At 41.4% G+C, this 19,373-nt stretch overlaps 1 protein-coding gene across 1 annotated transcript in view; it reads left to right on the top strand.

Annotated features, from left to right (window-relative positions):
• Positions 1–1,310: 1,310 nt before the first annotated feature.
• BCL9 (BCL9 transcription coactivator) overlaps positions 1,311–19,373 on the top strand; it is a 93,690-nt gene continuing 75,627 nt past the window's right edge. The window contains exon 1 of the mRNA XM_081495181.1: positions 1,311–1,484. The gene's annotated coding sequence lies outside the window, so the exon portion shown is untranslated. The remainder of the gene's footprint in view (positions 1,485–19,373) is intronic.

The following is a 19,373-nucleotide window of genomic DNA, read 5'->3' as shown; positions in this document are numbered from 1 at the left end:
CTGATTTCATGCCATCTGCAAATTTGCACATCCTTTGTGCTTCTTTTTGCTCGCATTTTATGCCTTCTTTTGCCATCTCATTTACTCGGCATGTTTCAATCTCTGGGCTTCCATTTTTCTTCTTCCTTTCTCACACAGTGTTTTTTTTTTTTTTCCTCCCTCCTCTCTTTCTCTTCCCTCCTTTACACCCCCACCTTCCTTCTCCCTCCACACCAATCAAATTCCTGCTTGCTTCTTGCCATATTCATTATTCTACCTCATTCCCCCTTCATTCCTCGAAAACAGCTCACAGAGACTCACCCTTCCCCCTTCCAACTCGCAATGCCCACCCTCCATAAATTCCAGCAGCCTGGCAATCAGTAACTTTCGCATCACACTTCACAGCTCTCAGAGTTTACACTACTTGTTACTATTCTCCTTGCTACCGCTCTCTAGGGTTTCTGTAAAAAAAAAAAAAAATCCACTTAAAAATATCTTAGGTACAAGTTGAACCCACAGTTAAGTTTACTCACACATTTACACATTTCCTGGTTTTATTTTAACTAGTGGTTCAGGTTTAGGCTCCATTATGCAGTGAAGAAAGACTAGCTCCATAGGGAACACTTTTTTTTTTTTTCTACTATGAAGAAGAAAACCATCTAAACATTTCAACAGAAACCCCAGCCCTGGGTCCACCCACTCTTATCTCCCCACTCCCCCAAGCTGCAGCTGACGGGCCACGGCTTTTTCCTTTGTGGAGTCATTGATTTCACTGTTTCTGGAGCTCAGACTGCCTCCCGGTGTGTGTCTGTGTGCACACGTGTGTGGCCACTGCTGTTTTTGCAGGGGGCTCACCTCTCTTCTGCCATTTTACCAGGACACAGGAGGAGGCTTTCCGTCTCCCTCTCTTTCTCTCCCTGCCCCCAACTCAGCCTAGGCTTTTTCCTGTCTCTTAACTCCACCAGTGCAGCAGCAACTAGCTGAGCTGCTTGCGTGTGAGAGAGAGAGAGAGTGTGTGTGTGTGTGTGTGTGTGTGTGTGTGTGTGTGTGTGTCCTCCTGCGCAGCTAGGCCAAGCCTGCGAGCCTGCCTGTCACTGGAGAGTTTTAGTTTGCATTCAGAAGAAAGGAGGAGGGGAGGCAAGGAGGGGGGAGGAAAAGGTGGAGGGGGGAGGAGTGGGGGGGGCACCGAGAAGGGAGGGAGAATGTCTTGTTTGTGGCTTGTCAGCAATTGCTTGAGACAAGCTTCCATGTGTGAAAGCTACTTGGCATGAATGCCTGGGCCGTACCAAGTGTCACCGCAGCAAGAGGGGGAGTCAGAAGAAAAACAGATCAGACCAGAGCAGACAATAGGCCCCTAAAGTGTTCCCCCTAAGTTGCTTTGATGTTGTCCTAGTGTCTTGATACCAGGAGGCCAGGGATTGCAGGAAAAGGGTCTTTTTTGTCTTCATTCACTTTCCCCCCTCAGTTTCTGAAATGATTCTCCAGAATTTCTCCTCATAAAAAAGGTAAGAGCCCTAACAATTCCTTCTTCTGTGGCAGGCTGGTTCGCCCGTGCCTGGAAGTGGGGGTCTCATTCCTGCGCTGCTCAGGAGGAGCGCTGGGAGCCTGCGATTGGAGCTCTAGCCTTGCCCCTGGAAGTCTTTGCAGGCGCTCCGGGCTGGGGATGGCCCCCTCTTTCTAGGGAACCCCAGTAACACGATCTGCGCCTCTGGGTTGATGGGGAGAAGGGGTGGATGAAGAAGGATGGGAGGAGGGTGTGAGGTTGGAGGGCGTGAGGGGGGAAAAAAGAGAGAGCAGCCTGAAAGAGAGGCAGAGAAGGGCAGAGCCCTCGTTCAGAGCAGCCCCAACCAGGAGCCCAAGGAGGGCCTCCTTGCAAGCTTGCGCTGTGCATTCTCAGGCTGAGCAGGGGCCGGCGGGGGCTCCGCCGAGTGCCTGCAGAGATTACACGGAGCTTTGTGTGTGTGCGAGTGTGCCTGTGTGCGTGTGCGTGTGTGTGGACTTCCCACACCCTGCCCTGGCGTGCCTCGTCGCGAAGGGGAGGTACCCCCATCTTTACCACCCGAGCCCAGACTCTCCGAAAGGAAGAGCGGCATGGCAGGCAAGAAGGGAGGCTGAGAGAACTCTGTCGCAAGACGATCCAGAAACTTTTCCCGTCTCAGGGATCTCTCTGGTGGTAGAGACCGTGAAGGAGTTGTGGGCGGCCCAGTGCCTCAGTTTCCCCAGCTGTAAAATCCAGAGAGCCGCCTGGGGATGCTGCCCGCCTCTCTGGGATCCAGTAAAAAATGGAACAGATACCCTTCTGTCTCAAAAGCGTTGAGAAATCTTCCAGCTAGCAGTGCTGTAGCATCACAAAGTAGAAGTGTTATCATTGTTCTTGATCGTCATCATCATGATAATAAAACCATCATTAAGACACCCTGAGACAAATAGACCGGGGAACACAGATCAAGTGTCTGAGCATTTCTAAGGAAACAAAAAGCCTTTTTCCACCTGTTGGCTTCTGTCCTTTTCTCTTGTGTCTTTTCGTTAGATTTATTGGCCGATTTGTACAGAGAATGGGGTGGGAGGGGTTAGGTTTTCCCCTTTTCTCCTCCCTGGTACATAGTTTTTTTAAAAAAAGAGAAGGTCAATGTAAGATGCTTGAGAGAGAAAATGTGTCTCCCGTTATGGGAGTTTTTTCAAGACCTTGTGTTTCCTGGCTCTAGCAGGGTATGCAGACACATCTGTAAACTCTTCCTTGGAGGTTAAAGATTTTTATTGTGGCTTCTAGAGATTAAATGAGATTTATTTACAAATGCTGTTTATCATAGAGTAAATATCTTACTGTATGTGTGTGAGGGTAAGAATGTGAAGGTTGTTTACTCGCTGGTGGTTTTGTGGATAAAACCTTTGCTTTTTAAAGTGACATCTTGAGAGATGGGACTAGAGGACTAAAATCAGTGCCTAATATTAATTTAAAAATTTTTTAAGAAAAAAATGTCTGCTTATTTTCTCAAGTTGTGGGTTTCCTTCTGTTCTTACACAGTGATTGTTTCACGGGTCTCAGTTGTTACTCTCTCTGAATTCTCTGGGGGAATTTCTCTTTCTTACCTAATTCTAGGTTTTCTGTGACTCTCCTACTTGTCCATAAAAAAAAAATCTGTAAAAGTCTGAGAGGCTGTGCTTCCTTCCATTCTAACTGCAAATGTTTATTGGACTGACTCCCTGTGATAGCTAGAGATTGAAGCAAAGCGCCAGCTCTGGTTGAGAATATTTATGTTCTTCCCATTGAGGCCTAGAGAACCTGACTTCTGGGTATGGAAAAGGATGAAGAGGAGGAATTAACTGGCTTGGATCTGGCAAGAAGTCACCCCCCCCCCAATAACATTTCATTGAACCAGAACTAAGCTTCGTATTTTAGAAATTGTTTTCAACTTTGTAAGCAGAAGGTCTTACCATGGTTTGTCTGTGGCAAGATTTCAGGGTCCAGAAATCTTCCTAAAAGGTTAGAATTTCAGAACTGCAAGGGAAAAGAAAGATTATTCCTCAAGTTTTAAATGAGGACATGAAAGCCCAGGGAAGATCATCAATGATCTGAAGGGGCTCAATGCAAGTGTGGCTGCATCTGGATCCTACCCTGGGGTTCAGAGTGCCCTGCAAGTCAGTTGTTATGCCAGCCATCCTTCCCTGGCCTCCACATTTGATTTTGTCTGCCCCAACCTTGAGCCAGCCAAAGATGGGCACTTTTTGGAGTTTTGCCTGCTGTACTGAGTTGTAGCAGCACACTCAGCCCTGCTCATGGCACAGACGTGGCAAATATGCGTCACAACATGAATTTGCATGAATTCATACGTGTATTCATTTGTTTAGTCAACTAATATTCAGGGGCACTTGCTATGTGCTGAGCATCTTGCTGAGAACTGAGGATGTGGGAAAGAACAAGGCAGATGCACCTACACTTCTCTCAAAAAACTTGCAGTCTTACTGGTGTAATCAACATGAACCACACAAACAAAGTAGTAATTATAATATTGATAATATACATTGAACGGCTTCCAGATACTCTCATGCAGGGCATAAAGTTGTATAAGTCACTGACCTGAAGTTTGTAATTAGACATAAACTAACTGTCTTTTTTGGCTTTGTGGCTAGGTTATTACCCGGCCAACTTCCGTTCCCTGGTAGCATTTCTACTCACATCGAGTCCAGTGTTTGTAAAGACAGCAGAAAATTCCCTCTTTCTCTTTCCCTCTACCCTCCTGCACACAATACAAAAGAGTCACAAATATGTCTGCTAACCCTTTACACGTGTACTATTAAATAACTTCATACTCATTGTGAGCCAGCCTATTTAACAGTCATTATCTGGGTGATTCACATTAGCTATAGCCCCTGTGCGTGGTTAAACCAAATAGGCATTGGAGGGAACATGTGTTTAGGGAGACTGTTGTCTCATTGCACTTGTTCTATAGTTCTTCCAGTTGATACTAAACACTTAGCTGCAGGACACACCACCATTATCACTGTCATCTTAGAATTCCAAAGACATTTGTGTACAAAATGGCTTTCCCCATCCCTACCAACAAGCACACATATCTAAAAAGGGGGAAGAAAAATTAAAGCCTCTTCAATGGGTCCACTTTTGGTTGGTTTGTTAAAATCTCACTGGTTTTATGAAGTCAAAGGTAGGAGAATCCCCCCCACCCCCACATTTATGGTCTTGTTTGGAGAGAATATTTTGTTGAAATGCCAGTCATTTCCTTGGAGGCAGATTTGTGTAAACGCTTATACCACCATTTTCTACATTGTGTCTTTTTCTGGTACTCACAGGTGTTAAGTCTTCAGTGTTGTCAATCCATCCTTTTTTAGATTAATTTAGTAGTTTAAAAGAAAGACAGATATGCCCACCCACACATAAATCATAGGTTTGGTGCCTATCCTCTGGGAGCCCACACAGGTGGTGTGGTCAAGTCCTGTGAATAAGAGGCATTTCTATGCACCCATTGTTGCTAGGCAGTGAGGTAGTCGGCACACGTTGTAGCAACTACCTTATCCGGAGCTTGGTTAGTCGTCCGCATTTGGCACCTGTGGCCATTGCCTTCTGTGAGCTGTATGACTTCATTTGCAAGTCTTTGATCACTTCCGAGACACCCCCTCCTCCCAACTCCGTGTTAGTCACTGGGGAGCTGCCTCTGGGGGAGGCAGTCTGAGTTGCCTTGGAAGAGTAATCCAAAGAGAGGAGTCATCTGAGTGGGGAATTAAACAGTGAATAAAACAAGAATCTCGTTGGGGAAAACATTTAACAGAGCTAGGGAGCCAGATTACAGTGAACCTGGTCATCCTTAACTCTACAGAAATAAGAATGGAGATTGTGATGATACTTTAAAAAGGTACAATGGGTGGATACTTGCATAAATAAAAGTGCTAGAGCCTCTGGTCCTGCTGAAGGTAAAACCAATACAACATGCAAAACATTCCTCAAACGCCTTATATACAAATACTGCTTTTGCATGTAGCTTTATTGAAGGGAATTTTGTGTCTTCCCAACCCCCAAGAGACATACCTATAAGATGTAAAATGGAAATTTTCTACATTTCTTTTAAGTCTTGACATTTTGATGCAGTTTAAAATGATATCTGCTTAGTCCTCTCTTGTAATTTTTTTTTCTAGTTTTGATCACACCATGTGGCATTTGATATCTTAGTTCCCCACCAGGGGTCAAACCTGTGCCCCCTGCAGTGGAAGCATGGTGTCTTAATCACTAGACCACCAGGAAGTCCCAGACCTCTCTTGTATTAATAATATTGTTTAGTTAAGTACTGTTGTTGTCCTTCTGTTATATTTGAGTAAGGTTATGTAACTCACCTAAAGATGCACAAGAAAATAAGGGGTAAGATGGCCATCTGATTAAATCTCCCCATTAGACTAAATCTCTTCAAGAGTTGAGAAGCAAAGAAGTGAGGCAGTCACCATGCTATTCAGGTCAAAGTACTGTGTTGACAGGGCGTTAAGATAGCTGCCTTAGTGTTTTAAATACATTTATTTAATTTGTGGCTGTGTCGAGTTTTGGTTGTATCGTGAGGGCTCTCTTGTTGAAACGCTGGGGCTCAGTTTCCCCATGGTAAGTGGGATCTTAGTTCCCCGACCAGGGATTGAATCCACGTCCCTTGCATTGAAAGATAGATTTTTAACCACTGGACCAGCAAGGAAGTTCCTGATTGCCTTAGTTTTGGCCCCTTTTTTAAAGACTAAGGTTTAGAATGTTGATCAAAAGAGAAGAATTCCCCAATTTTAATTTAATAATTGGTCTTCCCTGGTGGCTCAGATGGTAAAGAATCCACGTGCAATGCAGGAGACCTGGGTTTGATCCCTGGGTTGGGAAGATCCCCTGGAGGAGGGCATGACAACCCACTCCAGTACTCTTGCCTGGAGAATCCCCATGGACAGAGAAGCTTGGCAGGCTGCAGCCCATGGGTCGTAAAGAGTTGGACACAACTGAGTGACTAAGCACACAATTTAATAATTGCATTTTTTTTTTTTTTTTTTACAAAGTACACTGGACCAGTTTCTGGTGTTGGTTTTGCCAATCTACTTCTCTGGACGTCTTACAGAATGAAATGCCGTGCTGTGCTAAGTCACTTCAGTCGTGTCTGACTCTTTGCCACCCCATGGACTATAGCCTGCCCGGCTTCTCTGTCCATGGGATTCTTCAGATAAGAATACTGGAGTGGGTTGCCATGCTCTCCTTCAGGAAAACTTTCTGACCCAGGGATCAAACCCACGTCTCATGTCTCCTGCATTGGCAGGTGGATTCTTTACCACTAGTGCCACCTGGAAAACCCCTGTAGAATGAAGTTCAGTTCAGTTCAGTTCAGTTCAGTCGCTCAGTCGTGTCCGACTCTTTGCAACCCCATGAATTGCAGCACGCCAGGCCTCTCTGTCCATCACCAACTCCCGGAGTCTACCCAAACCCATGTCCATCAAGTCGGTGATGCCATCCAGCCATCTCATCCTCTGTCGTCCCCTTCTTCTCCCACCCTCAATCCTACCCAGCATTAGGGTCTTTTCCAATGAGTCAACCCTTCGCATGAGGTGCCCAAAGTATTGGAGTTTCAGCTTCAACATCAGACCTTCCAATGAACACCCAGGATTGATCTCTTTTAGGATGGATTGATTGGATCTCCTTGCAGTCCAAGGGACTCTCAAGAGTCTTCTCCAACACCACAGTTCAAAAGCATCAATTACTTGGACTAAATCCTCTCTAAATTTCCTTCCAGCTCTGTCATTCAGTATTTCTGACTCTGAATAGGATCTTCCATGAGTCTGGTCTTTCAGTCACCTTACACAAGGCCCAATTCAAGAACTATGGTTACCAAAAAGGGAAATGTGAATTTTGTGGGTATATGAGATTTATTCCTGTACATCCAAACTATGTTGACATTTTGAAGTGGAAAGCACAATAAGGAAAAGCAGGGTTTTAACTTATGAATTTCAAGAGAATTTGCCAGTCAGCATGCAGACACATGTGGAAGGAGACTCAAGAACCATTTTCAAAAGACATGCATTTTGAATACACCTTTCTGTATAATAAGTATGAATTTAAAATGGCTGGACACTGGATACAGCTCTTAGCTTCACCGTTCTCATGCTTTTTCATAGAAATTGTGCTATTCCTTTCTGCATTATGTTTACATGTTGTTTTGAGGATGCAAGGGACCAATTTAAGCAATTACAGTGTTTATGATACATGCTGTGTGTTTAATGTTATGCTTTTGGGGATGACAGGACTGTTGATGATCTTTATGATATGCAACTCCTGACGGATATTGCTGAAGACTTGCTGATATGATGACAAATAAATAAATAAATGTATGTGTGCATATATATATATGTATATATGTGATATGTTTAGAATGTGAGTAATAAATTGCTTCTAAAGTGCGCCCAAGAGTGGGACAAAAAAGAGAGTAAATGACATTTTTACTAATCATGTTTTCTATGAGTAATTCCATGCACTGTTCTTTTGAAATTGGTTAAAAGTTTGGAAAGATATAATTGGAAAATTTCACATGGCAGCTTTTAATGCAATTTTTAGAACCCCAGAGTAAGTTTTTCTGTCATGTTTTAGAAATATCATCTTGGCTTGTTGCAAGAGTGACCAGTTCAAGGCTGCTTTGACAGTTAGTAAATCACTGACTCTCTTTGAATTGGTCTTATTTTCTATCTGGAAAAAAAAATAGTGTATAAGGTATAATTACTTTCTAACTGGGGAAGAGAATTTTGAAAACAACATATAATGATTTTTTTACTTATGTTGTTCTTTTATTCTTGGTTGCTTAAAATTTCTAATTTTGGGTATTTTGCTTAATCTTACACATCAATCCTTAGAAGTAGATAAATAAGAGAAAGGCATTATTGACTTTAAAGATGGAAAAACAGAAATAGGTTTGTGGAATAGTATAAGGGCATGCTTTTTAGAATATAAGAATATACTCTGTAGAAGTAGGTGAAATGTTTGGTTATTGATGAGTGTTAAACTATTATGGGAAATAATATTCTACATATTATTGTGGTCAACTAATTTTTAATAATATAAATGATTATCAAAAGTGTTTCTATGCTATTCACTTGAAGATTCAAAATGCCTCTAGTCTAAAGTTTTGGAGAACTTTAGTGATTTCCATGAAAGGCAGAATCACTCTTTTTCTTGAAAAATAAATGCACAAATTCAAAATTAACAATAATGTAATGACAGTTGAAAGAAGCCAAGCCATTGTTTGCTCAAAAGAGAAACTTGTGAATCTTGAGGTAGCTTTATCTTGCCTAACACTAGATCTACTAGACTGTCTATTATCCTTGGGGTTGTGTAGTTAGTACATGTTTGAGGAGGAAAACTTTGCAGAGGGTCTGTGAACAAGGGACTTTTTGAATGCAGGTCCAGGACACACTTACCCTAAGGATGCCTGGAGTGGTGAATTATTATATAGAAATCCATGATATACTGGGCTGTTTAAGACAACCATACTCTAAAGAATGCAGAATTTTGGTTCTTGTGCCAGTTCCCACGTCTTCTGCCTTGTCTTTTCCAAGCCATCTCCCACTGCTCCTTCAAGATCATCCTGGCTATTTCTTCTGGAAAGTTCCTTAGTGTCTAAGGAACAAAGCACCCTACCTCTGCTCCTGGACTGGTCTTGTACTTATGTGGCCCTCATCACACTGCACTGGAATGATCTGGTTTCTACTCTGGGTTGTGGTCCCATCAGGGGCTGGGGGTGTCTTTGGTTTTTGTACCCCTAATGCCTAGCTTAGGGTGAAACAGCAGATGATCCATAAATGTTGTTGAATGGATACACATTTTTATAGCTTATTAATAAAATTAACTGTATACAGAAAGAATGACAGGTAAAAAGCTTAGATTATATAATCTTATGTCCCAAGTTTAAAAAAACAGGAAATTTCTTATATTAGGGTATTCACTCTTCTCGTTTGCAAATAAATTACACATTCATAATGAAGTATTTTTCTGCCCTTGAACGTTCCTATTTCTTATGTCCAGTTTTTCTCCCCTAAAGCCTATTTGTCATGTTTCCCACTCTTGAACCTTGTGCTTCCCTTACTTACGAGTTTATTTTTTATGTCAAAGAATGTGTGCTCAGTCATTTCAGTCATGTCCTACTCTTTGCGACCCTATGGACTGTAACCCGACAGTCTCCTCTGTCCATGGGATTCTCCAGGCAAAAATACTAGAGTGGGATGTCCTGCCCTTCTCCAGGGGATCTTCCCAACCCAGGGATCAAACCTGCATCTCCTGTGTCTCCTGCATTGCAGGTGGATTCTTTACCCACTGAGCCACCTGGGAAGCCTTTATGTCAAAGAATCCCTTATGACAAATGAGTTGGTGAAGTTTGTCTTGATAGTGGTAGCTGAAGAGAAGTTTATTCTACCTCAGTACATGGAAAATAAAGAGATATTTGGGGAAGTCAGGACAATCAGAGGATAGTGAGATAAATGACTGTCTTCCAGGAAGCTGCAGTTGTGACCCATCTGAAACAAAGAAGGGGAATAGTACAATCTAACTTTTCTCTTCTAGAAAGGGTTTTAAGTGCTGAACCCTCTAACAAAGGCATTCTGGTTGCAAAGAACTGGACCACTGAAGTTTCCTCGAGAAAACGAGTTTTCATTGTGAGGATGCTCACAGATGGAACCTGGAATTAGAACTGGAAATCTCTGAGCTAGTGAAGAAACTCTAGGCACCACCTTCTTCTTCCATCAGTCCTGTCCTCTCAGGGCATGTTTGCTTTCCTTAAGCTCCTTTTGTTGCCTTCCTTGAGCTCCTTTTGCTGCCTGCTGGTTTGGTCTTCTAACATTATTCTGAATATCACTCTCAATCTCATAGCTTTTGTTTACACCTAATTGTTGCTTCTTTAACTTGCCAAGGACCCCCCATGTCGAGAACCCTACACCCTTTCTCCCTTACTTCCTTCATGGCTTCTTCCCCATGGCTTCTGTCCTTATATTCTTTCATTTGTAGTGTTCCCTGTGAATTGCTTCATTCTCTCAGAATTCCCTAATTTAGATTCCCAAGAAAGAATCCAACTGAGTTTTTCATTGCCCTGTCTTATAGGACTCTAACCAGTCTATGATTGAAGTTGCCCACGGGTCAGAAGTGCACCTTTAGTCCAGGATGCTGTGGCAGAGGGTGGTGGCTAGGAACAGGCGGGTTGTCAGTCAGAATAAAACTGGATTGCCTTTTAGTAGGAACTATGGAAGGGCTATCTTCCCTTCCCTATAGCTCACAACAAATGTACTTGACATATCTATTATGAGTCCATTAGGGAAGTCTGAGAGATTGAGGATAACCAGATTATTAAAAATTAAAATGTTTCATGGATGACAATTAGTAGAACTGAGATAAGAAGACCGTGGGAACAAATAGCAACTTTATAACCAGGAAAGAAATTGGGAGAGGGAAATGTATCAGAGTTAGTTCCTAGATGAGTGGCATCATTTCATACATTTATTAAAGAATGAAGGTTGATAAATAGTGAAAGTGAGACTATATTGACATGAATCCCAGAGGCTAGTTTAAAAAGCAAGCATAATCCTGGAGTTGAGGCCCAGAGTGAGGATAAACAGGAATACTAAGCTTTTTAGGGAGTTTCTGCCTATCCTTTCTTCCTGTATTTTATCCCTCTTCTTCTCTCTTCTGTACTTGATCCCTCTTAACTTTAGCTTCTGGAACCATCTGTTATGAATTAGTGATGTGACCTTGGGCTGGTTATTTATTCTCTCTCAAACTCAATTTATTCATCTGTAAAATAGGGCTAATGATTATTATTTCAATAGCTTATTATATGAATTAAATTAGATGGCATAATATATTTAAAGTGACTGGTACACATTACTTAGAATGTCATGGGTGCTCAGTCAATTGTAGCAATTATTCTAGCACAAAGGAAGGAAGGAATTGACTAAACAATATTCTGAGCAAAATTTTGCTTGTCATATCATTTACTCCTCGTGAAAATCCCACAAGACTTGTATTATTTCTACTTTTTCTTTTATTGAGGTACAAGTACATAATTATATAGTTCATGTGTTATTTCTACCTTATGAATGAGAATACACTAATAATATTTAATTCGTATTTGCTATGAGGAAAGCACTGAGCTAAATCTTTTCTTGTGTTGTCATATTTGAACCAAGATAGATACTGTTCATGTCTTCATCTCCTAGTTGAGGAAACTGAGGTCTAGATAGCTCAACTTGCCCCAAATCATACATCTAGGAAGTGATAATCAGAGCTTGGGTGTAAGTCTATCTGAACCTAGGCCAGTCTGACTAAAGTTTTCCAACGTCACAGAATCGACGAATGTGAGTATGACTGAATCAAGACTGAGGTCTTGGTTAGGGCAGTAATTCTGTAGTTCACTACCAGAGCTACACGCTGACAAAGAAGAGTGGTAGCTGTACACACACTTGTGCTGCATCTGAATCTGAGTGCCATGACTTGACTGTAAGGGCAAACTTTGGAAAGGGTACAAAGGGGAAAATTTTAAAAAATAATTGAAATATGTCAAAGTAAGTTCTCTCAGATCTGCTGAAATGATTCAACAAACATGTGTTGGAAATGTCTATTGTGTGTCAGGCAATGAAAAATAGGCGTAGCACTGTGGAAATGCAAGATGAGGAAGGCTGACTCCCTGCCTTTAAGGTGCTTTCGTTCTGGTGGATGGAGATAGATACTCACCCAACCGGTGATAAAGCAGAGTGCAATAGATGGAAGAACTGTGGAGTCAAGAGAGAACATTAATTTGGTGGTAAAGGATATGTTGGTGGAAGGAACTTGGGAAGTCTTCGTGATGGAGATGGCATTTGCGATGGTTTTTGAGGGGACAAATATGGAAGTACTGCCTTCTATAGTTTCCTTTTTCTTCACAACAAGGATTTCATAAAAGGTGGTATAAAGAAGATAACTACTGTGGTAATACATGGCTAGATAATAGAATTTCAAAGAGTAAATTCTTTGACAAAAGGAGAGAAACATCTACTCTGATTAATCATAGAGAATAAACAACAAGGTCCTATTGCATAGCACAGGGAACTAGATTCAATATCCTGTGATAAATCAAAATGGGAAAGAATATAGAAAAGAACATATGTATGTATATACCTGGATCAGTTTGCTGTGGAGCAGAAATTAACACAATGTTGTAAATCAACTATACTTCAATTAAAAATGATTTTAAAAATCACAGAGGTATATAGGCATTTTTCTGATCTACAGTTATGTATATTTTTATTGAAGGAATCAGAATATGGAATCCTCTATTCTGTGCATCCTCAGTTGGGGATCTGTAGTTGTCCAGCCATCCAGCAAGAGCCTGCAAATCCCTCCAATGGCCAAATGGTACACCAGTAGCTGTTCTCAGCTATGTTGAGTGGTATTAAGTAGGTATGAATGCATAGGTCATTTATCCATCTACACTTCAATTAGAGATTTTTTTCTGTAGCTGGGAATTCCCTGTTTTCCTTACATACATTATCAGGCTTTCTGAAATTTTTCTGGAGACAGTCCTAATTGAAAACGTTTTTGTCTTGTTTTCCATAAATTTATTTGTGATTGGTAGTCTGTTTCCGAATGTTCTTTGAGGTTGTTAATTAGATGGAGTTTCCACATCTTAATCCTGTTTACAGAGGCCAAGTAGACATCTTCCACTTATGGACCTTATCCACTTGCAGTGAGAATGTCCATACTTGTGTTTATGCTGTGAGGTAGAAACCCAGCTAAAAAGATCTATTGTTTTGATTTATTTTGGTTCTTTCTCAAGTCCCCCTTTCCCAAGCTCTGTCTTAATGCTCATCCTTTTTTTTCAAAGTCTGGCTGAAATGTCACCTTCACGACAAAGTCTTTGTCAATTTCTAGAGCCCAAGAAATCTCTACAGCTCTATGGTATCCATGTTATCTTGTTCTTTTCTTGAAATGGTCATAATAGCTATATGTGTGTTTGCTATCACAAATCTCTCAATAGGTAATAAACAAGAGGGCAGGGCCTTGAGTTCTAGTCATCTGTGTGTCCCTCAAAATACCCAGCAGGGTCCCTGCTTTACAGGTGGTTGATGCTCAGAGATGTTTATTGAACTGAACTGAATTGTATTCTTGGTTTTATTGGGTTGGTTTTGGGTATGGTAACCTTGATGTCTGAGCCCCAGTTCCCTTTTGGAAAAGAAATGTTGCTTTAAAAAAAAAAAAAGAGCGTCATCTTACTGATTTTAGGATGAAAGAAACCATGTAATATAAATAATAATTATAATTACTATTAATAAGCATCATTAACATAGCATGGACTAATAGGATTATTTTCTTTACTTGCTTTTGCTGGCCGAGTGGGCAGGCTTGGTAAACTAACTGGTCTTTTCCATCTCTGATATCTATGATTCCTTGAGATTTTATGTAGACAAGTGCAAGCTAATGTGTACTGGAAGGAACAATTGAAACAGCTCATACTCACTGATGGGCTCTGAATTACTCTACTTGTAAGTGCTCAGGAAAAAGATCTCGGATTCATTGTGGATTGCTCAATGGGGACATCTGCTCGCTGTGTAGCAGCAGTCAGAAGAATGAATGAGGTATAATAGGCTGTATTAACTTTGAGAATGGGATAAAGAATAATGCAGAAGATAATATAGTGCACATAATTTGGCATTGACTATTTCTGTAATTACAATAAAACATTTTAATGATATACATTGATGTTATGACTTCACCTTAAAATCAGAATTCGGCATTGAGTCCTTTCATTTCCAAGAAAACAAAGCAGAAATATAAAGGATCCAGAGAAAAACAACAGACTGTCTCCAAGACATACAAGGGATTTGGCTGTAATGAGAAACTGAAATGACAAGGACATTTTAATTTGGATAAAGGGGGGAAAATGACATTGTATAAATTTATTTAAAATTAATGAAAGTTTCAGCAAATTGCTAGAGCTAGCTTCTGATTATCCCTGGTAATGGAGGTCAGAGATAGGCAGGATAATTGAAATCCCTGATAATCTCCAACCCTCATTTCAGATATTAGTTGTAGGATCCAGTCCTATGGAAAGTTTTAACAGATGAATAAATAGAAGACATAGCAGCCCAGGGTTTGTGAACTAAATGGCTCATGAGAAAGACAGTGTGGGGTGTTGGGAAACACACAGAATTTGGAATAAGGTGAACAGGGTTCTATTTTGTCATTTCTATTTATCATCCATACAACCTTGAGTGATATGTTTAACTTCTATGAGACCTAGTTCCCTCATATGCAAAGTGAAGGATCTGTAAAATTATAGTTTGTTGGGAAAACTACATAAGTTCATTGGAAGTGGTTGTTGAGTGGTGATGTATGAATTTGAGAGCTGGTTGTCAAGAGCGCTGTCCCACTTGGTTTGCCAATCTCGAGAGCAGACGTGACTCCCAATACCAGGAAGGAGAAAGGGGCCTCACACCACACTTCCCTTCTCTTGAATCTGCTATCGCTTGTGCTCATGTTAGGAGGTTTTAGAAGAAGTATGCAACATTTCCTTCATCTCCAGAACCATCTGCAGCATGCCTACTCCCTTGCTTCCAGAAAACCTTAAGAAAACTTTGCATATGTTTTTTATTAATGCAAGATTATTTAAAGGTCATCTCCTGTGATTTTCTCAATAGCCCTGTAAGGCTCATACTGCAATTATCCTCACCTTCCAGACTGCAGATACTAAGGCACAGACACCTTGCTTAGGGACACATAATAATGGCAGAATACAGAGTCAAACCTATGCTCTCTTGCTTCTGGGTTGATTTTAAAAGTCTAGAAAATTGTCTCATGTGACAATATTGATCCCTATCCTGGGGAGTGGCTGGGCTGGCTTTTCCTTATTTCCCTGAGAACTCCTACTCTATTCTCTGGCACACAGTTCAGGATTCATCACCAGAAGTCATCTTATCTGCCTTCACACCCCTGTCTTGTAGCTCTTAACAGGTTATTATGTTTACAACAGTAGAAACCCTTTTACCCTGTTCAATGAATAGTTGGAGACTTAGCTGAACAAGTTAGTTAAAGCAAGAATCATACAAAGTGATGGAATCATCCCTTAAGCCTTTATTTCCACTTAAAACATCCCTCAAGTTTTTGATGTAGGGCCAAGGCCTGTCTTTTGAGTTTAGGGCCTCCCAGTAGCACTTCTCATCCTATTTCTCATTTAAGCCACACCTCCAAGGCTTTCACAGTCATTTTGTCTCAGTTTCTTTAAAGTGGAGCTGGATCTTAAAGCCATTCTGTGAGACTATCAGATTTTTCCAGATTTAATGTTGGCTCTTCCCTGGTGGCTCAGTGGTAAACAACCCGCCTGCCAATGCAGGGAACGAGAGTTCAGTCCCTGGGTTGGGAAGGTCCCTTGGAGAAGGAAATGGCAACCCACTCCATTATTCTTGCCTGGAGAATCCCATGGACAGAGGGGCCTGTCGGGCTACAGTCCATGGGATCGCAAAGAGTCAGACATGCCTGAGTGACTAAACAGCAACAAACCCCACACCTAAGTTGACAATGCATTTTTTTAGTAACTCACCTTTAATGTGCCTTTCCCTAACTTTCAACTTATTGATAGATCTCGTAGAAACAATTTTCTCTTGTGCACTCATATTTCATTGTTTTAAGTAACTTTAATTAAATTGTGGAATTATGATAGGAAGAACTAGCATAAATAGTTTTCTCCACTGGTGGGAGCAGGCAGGGCGCAGGCCTCCTGGAGCAGCCACTCTTGGCTGTGATCAGGCAGCATGCCGTGGGCCTGGTCTTTACATTTGCAGAGGGAATGGAGACCACAGATGAGTCTCAGTTAAGTGCTGGCCACTTAAGAGAGCCCTGACTCAGTATGGCTTCTGTTCCATGTCTGGCCTAGAAGATGAATACCTTGAAACTTTAGCTTTTATCTTTTTGGTTAGTCCCAAAACCCAGTACAGTGATAGGTGTATGTATGTGCTCAGTCGTGTCCAACTCTTTGCAACACCATGGGCTGTAGCCCGCCAGGCTCCTCTGTCCATGGAATTTTCCAGGCAAGAATACTGGAGTGAATTGCCATTTCCTACTCCAGGAGATCTTCCCTACCCGGAAATCGAACCCGAATCTCTAGTATTGGCAGGAGGATTCTTTACCACTGCACCACCTGGGAACCCCAGTGGGTGTATGGTGGACCCTCAATTAACACTGATAAACTAGCTAACTGATTACACCAACAAAAGCAAAACTCAGCTTTGTTGCTGCACATCTTCTGGTGAGGGTCTTAAGCACCATCCTCTGTGCAGAAGTTGGATTAGAGAGAGAGTTAGCAAAAGAATTCTTAATATTGCTGTAGGATAAGATGATATATACCATTAGAAGTTGAATGGAAAGCAACTACAAAGAAGTGAATTTTGTATAATATGTAATTAACCTAGGTAACTCACTAGCACAAAATAATAGTGAGACAGTACACTTGATAACATCTTATAAAGGACTAGATAATATTCTTACATGAGGAAAAATCCACACTTACAACCACAGTATTTGACTATGAAAAACCTCTCTGATGATTACATTCAGGACCAGCTGGGTCAAGAAAAAATTTCCCTGACTGATGTATCCTTGCAATGTTGAGTTTATGATATGCTTCTTGTGACAAACTAAATCATCTTGAATTGAGCACCAGAAGAGGAAAGAAGTCAGATCTGAAGGACATTAAACTTGATGGCAGATTTGGGAGATGCAGGTAGAATGTTGGTGAGGGCAGGGATATCCTCTTTCCTAAGATAAAGGAAATCAACCCTGAATATTCATTGGAAGCACTGATGCTGAAGCTCCAATACTTTGGCCACCTGATGCAAAGAGCCACCTCATTGGAAAAGACCTTGATGCTGGGAAGGATTGAAGACAAAAGGAGAAAGGGGCAGCAGAGGATGAGATGGTTAGATGGCATCACCAATTCAATAGATATGAGTTTGAGCAAACTCCAGGAGATAGTGAAGGACAGGGGAGTATGGTGTGCTCCAATCCATGGAGTCGCCAAGTTGGATATGACTTAGCCACTGAACAACAAGAAGATACAGTGGGCAAAAACATTTAGCCTTGTGCTCAAAAAATGTTTGAAACAAAATTAACAGAGCAAGCATAGTTGGAAAAGTACAGGAAGTTTCTATGATGAGTAAATGGGATGAGAAAAAGTATCAGTTCAGTTCAGTCGCTCATTCGTGTTGACTCTTTGCAACCCCATGGACTGCAGCACACCAGGCTTCCCTGTCCATCACCAACTCCTGGAGCTTGCTCAAACTCATGTCCATTGTGTTGGTGATGCCATCCAACCATCTCATCCTCTGTCGTCCCCTTCTTCTCCCACCTTCAATCTTTCCCAGCATCAGGGTCTTTTCCAATGAGTCAGTTCTTCACATCAGGTGGCCAAAGTATTGGAGCTTCAGCATCAGTCCTTCCAATGAATATTCAGGACTGATTTCCTTTAGGATTGACTAGTGTGATCTTCTTGCAGTCCAAGGGACTCTCAAGAGTCTTCTCCAACACCACGGTTCAAAAGTATCAGTTCTTTAGCACTCAGCTTTCTTTATGGTCCAACTCTCACATCCATGCAAAACTACTGGAAAATACACACACACACACATATATATATATATATATATATCTCTCCACACTATATATATATTTACCTATTTGTGTATATATATATACACACACATATATATATTTGCTTATTATATGTATGTGTGTATATATACCGGAGAAGGCAATGGCACCCCACTCCAGTACTCTTGCCTGGAAAATTCCATGGATGGAGGAACCTGGTAGGCTACAGTCCATGGGGTCTCTAAGAGTCGGACGACTGAGCGACTTCACTTTCACTTTTCCCTTTTATGCACTGGAGAAGGAAATGGCAACCCACTCCAGTATTCTTGCCTAGAGAATCCCAGGGACGGCAGAGCCTGGTGGGCTGCCGTCTATGGGGTCGCACAGAGTCGGACACGACTGAAGCGACTTAGTAGTAGTAGTAGTAGTGTATATATACACGAAATCCCATGGACGGAGGAGCCTGGCGGGCTGCAGTCCATGGGGTCACTGAGTCGGACACGACTGAGCGACTCCACTTTCACTTTTCACTTTCATGCCCTGGAGAAGGAAATGGCAACCCACTCCAGTACTCTTGCCTGGAGAATCCCAGGGACGGGGGAGCCTGGTGGGCTGCCGTCTATGGGGTCGCACAGAGTCAGACACGACTGACACGACTTAGCAGCAGCAGCAGCAGCATGTGTATATATATATATATATATACACACACAAATAAGTAAATATATATATATATAGTGTGTGTGTGTATGTATAGAGTAGAAATGACCCTCCATAGGATCTGGTGTGAATCTTCTCATTAATTTTCCATATTGTGTACCTGTTGGCCAATTCCAATAATTAATTCTTGAGGACCTCCCCATTCTTCAAGAGGTTATGAAGCAGTTATCTAGAAAAGGAAGAATGGAATTAACACCGTATTGAGCACTCATTGTGTGCCAGTTATTATGCTAAGTGTTTAATATGGCTTAGCATATTCCTTTGAATATAAGTTGCAGTTGATTTTTTAAGATCAACAATACTTTATGTGACACTATGAAAGAAAAAAACAAAAACTCCCAATTAACCATAGTACACCATCAATGTTAAAATGTATCTTGATTTCAGAGCTATTAAGATGTGAAAAATATGCATCTTAGAGAATCAGTGAGATGTAGTATCTCATTTAATCCTCCCAATGACCTTTACATTAAGCATTCATATTGCCAGATGAAGAAAGTGAGGCTCAGAGAAGTCATTTCCCTAAAGTCAAGTAGCAGGTAAGTGTTAGAACTGGAGTTGAACC

The sequence above is a fragment of the Giraffa tippelskirchi genome, chromosome 5 (genome assembly GCF_054371585.1).
Source record: "Giraffa tippelskirchi isolate mGirTip1 chromosome 5, T2T-mGirTip1v1.2.pri, whole genome shotgun sequence".
Lineage (NCBI taxonomy): Eukaryota > Metazoa > Chordata > Mammalia > Artiodactyla > Giraffidae > Giraffa > Giraffa tippelskirchi.
Note: the sequence above shows the minus strand (reverse complement) of the source record. Positions and strands in the feature narration are given on the sequence as shown.